Source organism: Nicotiana attenuata, unplaced genomic scaffold, assembly GCF_001879085.1.
Source record: "Nicotiana attenuata strain UT unplaced genomic scaffold, NIATTr2, whole genome shotgun sequence".
In the NCBI taxonomy this organism is placed as follows: Eukaryota; Viridiplantae; Streptophyta; class Magnoliopsida; order Solanales; family Solanaceae; genus Nicotiana; species Nicotiana attenuata.
In genome coordinates, this window is record NW_017674430.1 from 54,782 (window position 1) to 67,167 (window position 12,386).

The window sequence follows — 12,386 nt, forward strand, 5'->3', positions numbered from 1 at the left end:
CCCTAGTTTAAAACTGAAAATCAATGAAAAGGGGTTAGGGATTTTACCTGCAAGAATGGGGATGAAGATAATCACTTTGAAATTTTCCGGCCCGGATAGTTTTGAAGAATCAAATTTGATGAAGATGACTTTCTCTCTCAAGAACCATCTCTTCCTCTCTCTTATTTTGTTCAGAAAACTCGTTAAAATGAGGGGTTGGGGTGTTTTATTAAAAAGGGGGTCGGGTTTAAAATTTAGAAAAATAGGTACCCGAGTCAGATATGCGGTCGCCCTTTGCGACCGCAGAGATGAAATGCGGTCCGCAGAATGGACCGCAAAAGTGCTCCAAAAATCCAATCCTACTGTTTGGGTCTGCGGCGGAAATGCGGTCCGCATACCCAATTTGCGGTCGCATAATGCACCGTATTTTTTACCTCAAATTTGACTGACACATTGACTCACTTTGCGATAGAAATACGGTCCGCATATCGGTTATGCGGTCGCATAATGGACCACATTTTGACCTTAATTTTAACCAAACCACTGACTCAATCTGCGGCAGAAATGCGGTCCGCATACATGATTTGCGACCGCATTCTGGACCGCAAAATAACACTTTTCTGGAAAAACTTGGTTCTTTGATTTTTAAATACTTAGATCAGTACAATGAGTCCGAACCGCAGCGAGCAAGCTCGCCGCGAAGAGTTTTACACATTCCCAACACATATTCGGAACTTGACCCTACGAGCTACTAGGTTTTGAGCACAAATTTTTACGGGGCCTTACACTGATGATGACGTTGCTCCCGCTGCTGCTCATGATTCGGTTGAGAAGCTTTTTATTAGCGGGTTTGGTAGTAAAAGCTTAGGCCCAGTTTCTGATGAAGCTCCCCTGGCTTCTTTTTCTACTCCCGTGTTTGTGATTCCTTCTTTGCCAGTCTCGTCTGTTTCTGCCCCTCTCCAAGCTGCTGTCTTTACTACTTCTACCGTTCCTCCTTTGACAACTCTTCCTCTTCACCATGTAGAAGTTGGCTCCTCAAGTAGAAGTGGTGCCATGAGGCAGGTGATTATTGAAGTCCCCGCTGAGGGTAATCTTCTAAGGAAATCAGGTCAAGCGGACGTGTCGCTAAAGCCCTTAATTGGTCCGATTGAGAAGGCTAAGTTGGAGAGCCATAGTTCCTTGACATTGATTGAATGACATTGTGCATTGTTCTTTAAAGGTATTTCCCTCCTTTTACTTTGTCATTCATTTTTTTTAGAGTTCTCATTTCCTTTCCTTTTCCCTTTCTTAGGCTAATCTCATCGGCACAGAGATGATAAAAAGAGTTACCCTCACAGAGCAATTAATGCGTGATTATCAGTTGGAGGCATACAATTGGAAGGAACAATATGAAAGCCTTCAGATTGACGTGGATTACTTGGAAGAAAGTAAGAGTACCTTGGAACAGCAGGTACGGGCCTTGACCTCAGAATTGGGAATTGCAAAGGCTTCCTCACATCAAGAAGAAAAAGAAAAGGCTCGTCTTGAAACCTCCTTCTCCGAGCAGTTGTCCAAGGCAAGTGAAGAGATTAGAAGACTGAATGTTCTTGTGGATAAAAAAGAAGCTTATGCTGGTGAGCTCGTGCAGAATTTGTCCCAAGCACAAGAAGACCTTCGAATTTCTTTCGATAAAGTTCGTGCCTTAGAAAGTTCCCATGCCTCTCTTCAAGCTTCTTACACATCTGCCTTGGCTGAAAATGAAAAGTTAACTAATGAAATTGCTGATTGGGAGAAGGATTATGAGATCCTTGAGGATAAGTCTGCCATGGAAGTGAGTTGGGCGTTTCTGAATTCTCGCCGTGATACCCTTGTTGAAGCTAGACGAGAAAATTTTAACTTGGAATCTGAGTTAGCTAAAATTAATGAAGCTATTGAGAAGGCTCAGCAAACCCAAGGTTTTCCTTCTCCCGTGGCTGAAGCTTCTGCAAATGCTGAAGTTGATACGGGTATCCCTACTCCTTCAAGCCAAGTTGAGCCCGCTGCTGTAAGCCAAGCTGATCCTGCTGCTGTTGATGCACCTATTTCAGTTCCCTCATCTTCCTAGTGACAAGTTTAAGTTGAATTCTTGTTTTTTTTTTCAGGTACCTTTTTGGTTTGTTGTGATTAAAACCCACGGTTTCATTTAAGGGTTTGTTTTTGGAAACTTAAGTCCCCAGACCTTTTATGGGGCAGTATGTATAAATAATTTGCGGTTTTTATGACTAAGTACATACTTAGTCTTAGTTTTTTAATATTAAGAAATTTTTCGTTACTATTTGAACTTCTGTTTTACTTATTCTTGCCTTTATTTCTCAGGACTTACAGAATAAGTTGCATTTTTATTCTTCGAAAAATGCTTCTGTTAACTTCATGAATAAAATAATCATGAGTTTTATAAAAGAGGGCCCTTTCATATTCGACACTAATGAAGAAGACGTCTCAACTTCATAATGGTGTTAACATACGATAAAAGAAATAGGAATACACATGTTTCTTTGAAATAACTTTGACAAGTTTTTATTTGAACCTTGTCTAGTTTTGAGTAACACTTCACACGTATTTGAATTACATCTATAAATTTTCCGTAACTGTTTTTCTTGTAACAGATTTTTGATAAAGAAAAAATAATAAACACGAGGTTTTTATTTATAACCCGTTTCAGTACATAGCCTTTACCCTAACTATAGTAAGGTTTTCTTTGGCCATTAGCTCGTGACTTTTATTCTGCACTCGATTCATTCAATGAGTGAACTTTCAGGCTTGATCTTTGATTTTTCTCAATCTACTTTGCCTTCTTTATACACATGCCCGTGTATATTATGTAGTTCCCCAAGTGTTTGAGCGTTGAAGTATGAAGCCTCGAGCATTTAATTGTTCCTCTCATTTGGTCCTTTCCCTGAAAAGAAAAAATATACGGGACTCGGAGGTGCGATTCTAGATATAGACTGCTTAACCCGTTTGTGTTTCTATCAGAATAATTGTAACCCTAGGCCGGGAAATTTAATTTATTCCTCGTGCCTTGCAGGTCGTGACTCATCATTTAGCACGGGTTAGCTTTTTGCCTATCATCTAAAATCATTAGTAAAAATTTAACAATTCAAAATTAAACTTTAAAATATGGATACCTAACCGTGGGTATTCCTTAGAAGTAGTATCTCTTCAGGTGAACAGCATTCCAATGCGAAGGTAGTACCTTACCATCCATTGTTTCTAACTCATATGCTCCTTTGCCTGCAATACCACAAATCCTATAGGGTCCTTCCCATGTTGGACATAATTTCCCTGCATTAGCTCGCTTCGTAGATTGAAAAACCTTTTTGAGCACAAAGTCCCCAATTTTGAAGAATCTGAGGCGTGCTTTTCGGTTGTAATATCGTTCTATGACTTGCTTCTGTGCTGCTACTCTTATTAGTGCAGCTTCTCTCCTTCCTTCAAGTAAATCAAGATTTACATGCATTTCCTCTTCATTGTACTCTTCTGACGCATGCGTGAACCTTATACTCGGTTCTCCAATCTCAACTAGAATTAAAGCTTCAGCTCCATAAACCAATGAAAATGGTGTTTCTCCTGTGCTTGTTTTTGCTGTTGTGCGATATGCCCATAAGACACCAGGTAACATTTCCGGCCAATTACCTTTGGATTCCTTTAAATGCTTCTTTAAATTGTTGATAATAACTTTGTTTGTTGACTCTGCTTGCCCATTACCCACCGGATGATAAGGTGTGGACGTAATCCTTTTAATCTGCCAACTTTGCAAGAATTCTGTGATTTGAGCGCCCATAAACTGAGGGCCATTATCACACACGATCTCCTTTGGCACACCGAATCGGCATATGATATTTCACCAAATGAAATCTTTAACTTCCTTTTCTCGCACATGTTTGAATGCTCCTGCCTCTACCCATTTAGTAAAATAATCAGTAAGTACGAGCAAAAATTTTACTTGTCCTTTTGCTTGTGGTAATGGACCCACGATATCCATTCCCCATTTTACAAATGGCCACGGTGCAATGACTGGATATAGTAACTCCGCAGGTCTATGCATATTGTTACCGTACCTTTGACATTTATCACATTTAGCCACGAAACTTTCTGCTTCTTCTTCCATTTTAGGCCAATAATACCCTGCCCTAATTAGGGTTCTTACCAATGACCTTCCTCCTGCATGATTCCCACAATGCCCCTCGTGTATTTCTCTCATTACGTACTCCGTTTGAGAAGGTCCAAGGCATCTTGCTAAGGGACCACCGAACATTTTTCGATAAAGATTGCCTTGCTTTAAGCAGTATCGAACAGCCTTTTTTCGAAGCGCATGAGCTTTTTTCTTATCTTCAGGGACGGTACCATACTGCAAAAAAGCAACAATCTCGTTCCTCCAATCCCAAGTTAAATTATTAAAATTTACCTCATTCTTATCGGGGTCGAGGACTGAATGAAATAAATGAATAACTGAAGTGTTTGCATCACTTGCCACGTCAGCCGCAGACGCGAGATTAGCTAGGGCGTCCGCTTCAACATTTTCATCCCTTGATATTTGCGTAACTTTCCAAGTCTGGAATTGCTTTACCAGCTCCCGTACCTTCTCTAAATATTATTGCATTCGTGCTTCCCTGGCTGTGTAAGTCCCCAGCATCTGGTTAACCACGAGCTGCGAATTGCTTTTGATTATAATTTGATTAATGCCGAGTTCTCGTGCCAGTTCTAAACCTGCAACCATAGCTTCATACTCTGCTTCATTGTTAGTTATAGAATGACATTTGATAGCTTGTCGAATGATTTCACCCGTAGGTGGTACCAAAACAATCCCTAAACATGCACCTTTTACGTTAGATGAACCATCAGTGAATAAAGTCCAAGTTCCTGGATTAGCTCCATTGAACACCTGTAATTCTTTATCTGCTTCTAATTGCATCCCTTGGCTAAAATCAGCTATGAAATCAGCTAACACTTGAGATTTTATAGCAGTTCTAGGTTGGTATGTGATATCATATTCGCTTAACTCTATAGCCCATTTAGCTAACCTTCCTGATAACTCACGCTTATGTAAAATATTGCGTAACGGATAAACAGTTACTACGACAATAGGATGACATTGAAAATAAGGTCTTAATTTTCTAGATGCCATGATTAATGCAAGTGCAAGCTTTTCTAGTTGAGGATATCGCGTTTCCGCATCCAATAAAGATTTACTAACATATTAAATCGGAGATTGTTTACCTTGATCTTCGCGGACTAAAACAGCACTTACCGCTACTTCTGAGATAGCAAGGTAGATGAGTAATCTCTCACCGTCTTTTGGTTTTGCGAGCAACGACGGATTTGATAAATATGTCTTCAAATTTTTGAGTGCCTGTTGACATTCCTCCTTCCATTCAAAATGATCGTGCTTTTTAAGAGCTGAAAAGAATTTAAAATACTTTTCCGATGATTTAGAAATGAATCTTCCCAAGGCTGCAATTCTTCCCGTTAGCCTCTGCACTTCTTTTTTACTTGCAAGTATGTCAGTAATTTCTTCTATGGCCTTAATCTGCGCGGGATTTACTTCAATACCACGATTAGAAACAAGAAAACCCAAAAACTTACCTGATGCAACACCGAATGCACATTTTTCAGGATTCAATTTCATATTAAATTTTCGCAAAATTTTAAACGTTTCAGACAGATGCGATATATGATCTCCTGAATGCTGAGTTTTAACGAGCATATCATCTATATAGACCTCCATAGTTTTTTCCAAATGTTCTTGGAACATTTTGGTTACCAGTCTTTGATATGTTGCACCTGCATTTTTAAGACCAAAAGGCATTACTTTGTAACAGTAAGTCCCCTTGTCTGTTATAAACGAAGTTTTTTCTTCATCTGCGGGATCCATCTTGATTTGGTTGTATCCTGAGTATGCATCTAAAAAACTTAACAACTCATGCCCTGCAGTAGCATCAATTAGTTGATCTATATGAGGTAATGGGAAAGAGTCTTTAGGACAGGCTTTGTTAAGATCTGTATAGTCTACACAAACTCGCCATTTACCGTTCTTTTTAGGTACCACAACAGTGTTGGCTAACCAATTAGGATACTTTACCTCGCGAATAGACCCATTCTTTAATAATTTTTGCACCTCATCTTGAATCACCTGATTTTTGAAAGTACCTTGCTTTCTTTTCTTTTGTTTGATAGGTGGATGAGACGGGTCTTCATTTAACTTGTGAGTCATTACCTCCGGTGGTATACCTATCATATCAGAATGGGACCAAGCAAAACAATCTGCGTTAGCTTTTAAAAATTCAATCAACTTACGTTTCATATCCGGGCTGAGATTGGCTCCTATGTAAACTTTTCTTTCTGGCCAGTGTATAAACAGTACTACAGCCTCCAGCTCTTCTATCGTTGTTTTGATGTTTTCATTTTCTTCTGGTTCCTGAATGAAATCGAGCCTTGAATCCACATGTGTTCGCCCTTGTTCAGTTGAGGTTGGTGTTATGATTTCCTCAACTGGATTCTGTAATTGCTATTTTTCTTCATTTCTCACACTTGAATCTGCCACGGAATTGATGCTCCTGGATGTCTGTTGGTCTCCACGGATTTGACATATTCCCCATTGCGCTGGAAATTTAATGACTTGATGCAAGGTTGATGGAACAGCATCCATATCGTGGATCCATGGCCTCCCGAGAATTATGTTGTAAGCCATTTCCATCTCCACTACTTGAAACTTTGTATCTTTGACAACGCCTTCCGCGAACGTAGTAAGCATCACTTCCCCTTTCGTCACAACACTGGAATTGTCAAATCCTGACAAAGTATGCGCTTTTGGTACCAATTTATCCTCTGCTTGCATCTCGTGTAGTACTCGTAACAAAATAATGTTCACGGAACTTCCTGGATCAATCAAAACTCGTTTCACATTAGTGTCATGTATAAGTAAATATATTACTAGTGCGTCGTTATATGGAGTTAATAAGCCATCCGCATCCGCATCATTAAACATAATATTTTCTTCTTCTAAAACATGCCGCAACCGCTTTTCGTGGGTAATCATTACTTTGGAAATCTTATTGGCTGCGGTATACGTCACACCAATGATTTCTTCCCCTCCGCTGATAACATTGACGGTTCTTTTGGGTGAAGGTGGTTTGGGGGGCTCCTGCCTATTCTTCATGTATGCTTGTTTACCTTTCTCACTGAATAACTCGGTGAGATACCCCTGCTTTAATAAATGATCAACTTCACTTTGCAAGAACCTACAGTCTGCCGTTTTATGCCCGTGATCATTATGAAATTCGCACCAATGATCAGGGTTTCGCCTGTTTGGATTCGATCTCATCTCTTTTGGCCATCGTACCTTGTCTCCCATGCTTCTCAGGACAGCCACGAGTTCGGAAGTGCTCACATTGAAATTATAACCACCAAACCTCGCCTTTAAGTTTCTATCATCATCTCGTGACTCACGTGTGCTTCGATCATTCCCAAATCTGGAAGACGAGCCCGACTCTCTATTCCTCAATCTGTGATCGTACCTCTGATTATCCTGCTTTGACCGTGAGTCTTTTACCGCAGGTCCCATGTATGGCTCGTACCTATTTTTACCGGACCTTTTTTCGGTTTCTGCCCGTCTCGAACTTACCTTTTCTTCTTTTTGATGCCGTGAAATAATATCTTCTTCAATCCTCAACTTTGTGCTATACCTGTTATAAACGTCATTCCATGTCGTCGCTGGAAATTCACGAAGACTCTCCTTGAGTCGCCTCGTAGCTTCTGAGCTTTTTTCATTCAAGTTACTTGTGAATGCTATAGCTGCCCAATTGTCAGGTACGCACGGTAGTGTCATCCTTTCACGTTGGAATCTGTCTATGAACTCTCTGAGCAATTCTGAATCCCCTTGCTTGATTTTGAAAATATCCTCCATTCTTTTTTCAACTTTCTGAGTTCCCGAGTGTGCTTTAACAAAAAAATCTGCAAGCTCAGCAAAAGAATTTATAGAATTTTCGGGTAAAAGAGAATACCATGTTAATGCACCCTTAGTGAGTGTTTCACCGAATTTCTTGACCAATACAGATTCAATCTCTTATTCGGTCAAGTCATTGCCTTTGACGCCCGTTGTGAATGTAGTCACGTGGTCTCGTGGATCAGTTGTTCCATCATATTTTGGAATATCAGGCATTTTAAATTTCTTTAGAATTGGGAGGGGAGCAGCACTTGGCTTTTAGGGTTGTTGCGAATATTTATCCATATCTATCCCTTTGATCACAGGTGGCACTCCAGGTATTTGCTTTATGCGGTCACTTTGCTCCTTAAGCTGTTTCTGCAATGTTAGAACTAAACTTTGTAGATCGGAATTGACTACGTTACCTGGTTCTCCCTCTCGTGATTCACTGGGGATTCCGCCACTGCCTGAATTAACAAGCCCAGAACGAGGGTTTTCCAAAGTGTTGGTATTTAGAACTGGTGTTGATGGTGCAGCAGGTAATTGGCTGGCAAAAGCTTCAAGAGCTTTATTGACCTGTTGAGTGATCAACTTCTGCAAAGCTTCATTGATAGCTTCATCGTTGTTAAATTGAGTATTTGCATTTGAATGAGATCCATCAGGAGTTCCTTCTCGAGACCGCCGAGGCGAGCTTTGTGGAGAAGGGATCGGAGTGTGAATATCTTGTGGGTCCCCTTGGAGTTGATGGTTTCCTTGGTTTCCCTGGGTGTTATCGTTAACATTTGACATGATCGTTGATGTAATGAAATAGACAATGTTAGGAAAAAATAGATTATCAGATTCCCGGTAACGGAACCAATTTGTTTAACCAAAAAATAGAATTTTAGTCAAAGCTTTATTTTAAGAAGAACACGGACTGATAATAAGAAATGAATAAGAATAATTGACTTTAAGAGCAATAGAATAGATAACAGAAAATAAAGTAATTCGGTATATTCAGTTGATATTTCGTGTCCTTACAATTGATCAGTTATCTCCCTTTTATAGCATTTGAGAGATATGCGTTTTGCTTTTGTCATAATAAGGCTATTATGGGCAATTAAAGGCATTAAATGCTACGTTACATAATCATTATATTTAATACAGATTCTCTAACGTTTTTAATATTAAAGGATCATTAAGTACTGTATCTGTACTCCTTTGTACTGTCAGGTTCATTCTCTTTAATTCTTGGACTTAAATAGGTACGGGCGCTAAATCTTTCGAATAGCTGCTCGTGCCTCTTTTCATGCCTCTGCTCGTACCTGTTGCAACTCGTACTTCTTTGCTAATCATAATTCCTTGATCGATCCACGTGTCATGACACGTCATCTTTATATGTAAACTCAATTTTTTCCCAATACAATAAGAAAAGAAATTTGGTGATAATTAGCAGTATAATTGGTGAAATTTGGTGATAATTAGCTCAATATGCACGGTTTCATATGAAGGAAGATAAATTTGCTGCATGGGATACGTACGTACAAGCACCTATTATCTCAGACGGAGATGCTCAATTTACCGCGAACGACTTAACTAACAAGAGGATTAAGCAAGTTCTCTAGGAACGATTATAATTGAAGCTGTATCTTCCCTTGCAGGGAGTACCATGAATTGCTGATCAGCAACAAAGTCTATCTCGTATATATGCTACGATCAACTTTTGATATGAAAAAATTTGTTTAGCAAGGAGGCTTGTTACATTTTTCCCCTTGCTTCATTGTCCTCGAGTATATTTGAATTATCTAATTCAACAACATTCTATATTATCAATAGCAAAGACGACAAATTTTATCAACACATCAGAGTCCATTTCTCCTAAGGTTACTAAACTAATGAGAATTATTTGTGAAAGTCACTTTACTTTATTTTGTAATTGGGAATTCATTATATTTTGCACGTTGTAACTCAAAAGTCACTTAGCACTTTTAGGACATACTAATTTTAGAGTACGCGCGTTGCACGCGTACGCGTATCTTATATTAATAAAAATAAATTTTATAAAAATTATATAGATATTATTCACAAAAGTGTCTAAATTATTAAATAAAAATTATAAAAAAAATCCAAACTGCTGAAGAGAAAGAAAAAATAAATGTTAATCACATTTATATACCTCAATAGAAGAAGATCTCTGCTTTACAAATATCTTATTATTTGGACTTTCACTAGGGACAGATTAGGTTCTCACACCATCTTTTCTATGTAGATTCAATCATTATCATAATAAAGGAATTATACATGCTAATAAACGTTGTTACTTCCTTTAGTACAACAATGATGGATAATATCAGTAGCCACATATTGACACTAAGAGAAACTACTAAAATCTATGACAACACTTTTGGAAAATATTCTATTAATATTTTCTTAAAAGAATATCTTGAAATAGCTAACATTTCTAATTATCAACTTTAAATCTTTATAATTTTAGTAATCTGAAAATAATCTTGAGCTCCTGAGTATGACTTTTGTACAATTTGCTCTAAGTTTTCGTCTCTTGGTATCTTAAAGTGGAACACTTCTAATGGCACCTCGAATAATATTGCTCTGGCTGAAATAACAATTCCTAAAATTATGAATTCTTGTGAAAATTGACTTACTCGACTTATATAAGTAATCTTACTGGAATGACATTCCTAAATATTAGGAGTTCCTATATAGTTCAAATAAGTAAAAAATTTAATAGTCAAAGCATCAGTTAATTTAATTACAACGTCCTAACTATTAAAAATATTAATTAAACAATAATTTTGTCCACTATAAAATTTATTTTTAATGATAAAAAGTCGATCAATCTTGCGTTGAAGTTTCAAGCTTTTATAATAATCTAGATTGAATAAAGTAGACGAAATTAAAAGAAAAAAGAGAACATTATTTTCCCATATATTTAGTAGTTTTCAATTTTAGTCTCGCACTATTTATCTCATAATTAAAAAAAAATTAATGTAATTTATTGCAAATTCTAAATGAAGTAAATTCTTCTTCAAAAAATTACTTATTGATGTTCAAAAATTATTTTGTTGACCATGAATAAAATTTGAGTACCATTAGGATGTTGCCATATATAACCTACTTCAGACAAGCATATATAAATTTTGTACTGATATTCCAAATTGACTTTTTTAAATATTTATTTAAGGTAAAAATTTGATGGATTTTAAAGTCCTAAACTTTAGGTACCTAGTTTAAATAAAGAAAGATATAATAACCAAATTTCAATGAATCTAGGTCCTAAATATTATGAGAAGAATTGAATGACTATTTTATCTAGTATGAACTCTATTTTCAAAGGGTAAAAAAGGTGAACGATATTTTACTAAGGGAATTCGTGCTTTTAATATAGTACTAGTTACTATGTACGTGCGTTGCACGTAAATATTTAGTCAGAACTTTTATGTGAAAGAACAACTAACTAAACTTAGTAAGAAATTATTTACAAGATGATATGATTATTGTAAGTAATTAACGTGATAAAAATATATCAATCATTTAAATGCTAAAAATTAATGTTATTACATTAATAGAATAATTAAATTCAAAATTATATCGCCTTAACCTACAAAGATGATTGATTTAGTTAAGTTAAATGATATTCTATTTATAGTGTATAAATATTCAGTGTGGTAGTATCATATCTAATACTTCTTTATGGAGGACGTTTTTGATGTATGTTTCCTTCTATAACTTTGGCTTCTCCATCTCAAAAGTAAAACATATAGTTGTCCATATTTGAATCACCTCCAAAAAATATTACTTTTTAACTAATGTACTTTGACATATTTGTGAGGGTTGTCTTAGTTATTCATAAAATTATGTCAAATTTAAATTATGTCGGATATAATCCGAGTAAAATTATTACTGCTTTATCACATTTAAAGCAATAAAATATTAATCATACACATGTTTTGATAAATCAAGTCCATGATTAGTTAAGAATTTAGAGATATATATATATANGTTAAGAATTTAGAGAAATATATATATATTTTTAACTGTTACAAAAATAATAGCAGATAATCTTTTTCTGTATATATGTGTATTATATATAGTATACATATTTTACATACTTTTTAGGAGAAATATACATATTTTTTACCAAGTTATGGGACATGAGCATCTAATTAAAATAAATCAATCAAAAAATTTTTTTGTTAAACTTCGATATATAAGAGACTTGGACGAACTTGTTTTAGAAAACCTAATCTAGACTAACATCAATCGATTTTCTTTGAGAAATTTGTAAAAGAATTAATTACTCATAGTGAAGTAAAAAATAAATAAATTAAAGAGTACAATCTCACCACTTTATTATCATGTAAAATAAAAATATTCATCTAAACTTTTCCCTATTATTTTAACACTTTAAAATTAGATTTTATATTTTAAAAAATTACCAATTAATTATTTTCTTATTATTTGATATTTT